The following is a 2,242-nucleotide window of genomic DNA, read 5'->3' on the forward strand; positions in this document are numbered from 1 at the left end:
CGTGATAGAGCTCCTTCAAACATGGTTAGAAGTCGAAGCGCGCCACGGTCCATGCAGCTGTCGCCGCCACCCACGCCAGTAGAAGCTTTGGCGCGCGCGCAGCTGCTCCTCGACTTCCCTCCTGCGGCGGAGAAGCTTGACGAGGGAAGGGCCACCATCCGCAGCCTCGTCACCGTCGCAAACAAAGATGATCCGCGACCGGCGGGACCCTCGGGCCGGCGCCCCACCGAGCCACCACATGCCAACGCTGGGAGGACCGGGGGTGCTGCGGTTACGGTGCACTCTCCTCCTCCTCGCCAGTCGCCGCGGGCGTCGGCCCGTCATGACGACGCTTGTGATAACATCTCCATAGCGTCGTCTGACCCGCTGACCCGCTGCGACCAGCGCCAAGTTCTTCGAGAACGAACTCACGAAGATGCTCGAACCACTATCGAGCGCCGGCGTGATACACGCCTCCAGTCGGACAAGCAGGCGGGACCCGCTATGGACCACCCAGCGCCGGGGGCTCCGGCGGCCTACCTTACGAGGTGGGCTGCCCAGCCTTTACCCGTGAGCTGCAGCAGTTCCAGTGGCCGTCCCACCGCACGTTCAAGCCCGATGTCGGCGAGAAGTATAGCGGCAAGACCCATCCATCCGAGTTCCTCAGCATCTACACCATCGCGATGCAGTCTGCCGGAGCTCGCGACGACAAGGTGCTTGCCAATTACTTCCCGTTGGCGCTAAAGACCAATGTTATGTCTTGGTTGATGCACTTGCCGGCGGATTCCATTTCTTCTTGGTCGGATCTGTGCCATGAGTTCTTGGTGCCTTCACTGGGGCCACCAAGCTCATGGTCAGGCCAGTGATCTGCATATCATTCCCCAGAAGGAAGGGGAAACCCTGCGCTAGTACATCCGGAGATTCAACCAAGTGCAGTACTGTTGGAAATATGCCCTAGAGGCAATAATAAATAGGTTATTATTATATTTCCTTGTTCATGATAATCGTTTATTATCCATGCAAGAATTGTATTGATAGGAAACTCAGATGCATGTGTGGATACATAGACAACACCATGTCCCTAGTAAGCCTCTAGGAGACTAGCTCGTTGATCAATAGATGGTTACGGTTTCCTGACCATGGACATTGGATGTCGTTGATAACGGGATCACATCATTAGGAGAATGATGTGATGGACAAGACCCAATCCTAAGCCTAGCACAAGATCGTGTAGTTCGTTTGCTCAGAGCTTTTCTAATGTCAAGTATCAGTTCCTTAGACCATGAGATTGTGCAACTCCCGGATATCGTAGGAATGCTTTGGGTGTACCAAACGTCACAACGTAACTGGGTGACTATAAAGGTGCACTACAGGTATCTCTGAAAGTGTCTGTTGGGTTGGCACGAATCGAGACTAGGATTTGTCACTCCGTGTAAACGGAGAGGTATCTCTGGGCCCACTCGGTAGGACATCATCATAATGTGCACAGTGTGACCAAGGAGTTGATCACGGGATGATGTGAGTTACGGAACGAGTGAAGAGACTTGCCGGTAACGAGATTGAACAAGGTATAGGGATACCGACGATCGAATCTCGGGCAAGTAACATACCGATAGACAAAGGGAATTGCATACGGAATTGATTGAATCCCCGACATCGTGGTTCATCCGATGAGATCATCGTGGAACATGTGGGAGCCAACATGGGTATCTAGATCCCGCTATTGGTTATTGACCGGAGAACGTCTCGGTCATGTCTGCATGGTTCCCGAACCCGTAGGGTCTACACGCTTAAGGTTCGATGATGCTAGGGTTATAGGGAAAGCATGTACGTGGTTACTGAATGCTGTTCGGAGTCCTGGATGAGATCCCGGATGTCACGAGGAGTTCCGGAATGGTCCAGAGGTAAAGATTTATATATGGGAAGTCCTGTTTTGGTCACCGGAAAAGTTTCGGGTGAAATCGGTAATGTACCGGGACCACCGGGAGGGTCCCGGGGGTCCACCAAGTGGGGCCACCAGCCCCAGAAGGCTGCGTGGGCCAAGTGTGGGAGGGGACCAGCCCCAGGTGGGCTGGTGCGCCCCCCCACCAAGGCCCAAGCGCATGGGAGTGTGGGAGGGGGCAAACCCTAGGTCCAGATGGGCCTTAAGGCCCACCCTAGTGGCGCCCCCCCCCCTCTCCTCCCCTTGGCCGCCCCCCTTGGATGGGATCTAGGGCTGGCCGCCTCCTCTTGGGGTGGAAACCCTAAGGGGGGCGCAGCCCCC

The sequence above is a fragment of the Triticum aestivum genome, chromosome 3D (assembly GCF_018294505.1).
Source record: "Triticum aestivum cultivar Chinese Spring chromosome 3D, IWGSC CS RefSeq v2.1, whole genome shotgun sequence".
NCBI classification, from domain to species: domain Eukaryota; kingdom Viridiplantae; phylum Streptophyta; class Magnoliopsida; order Poales; family Poaceae; genus Triticum; species Triticum aestivum.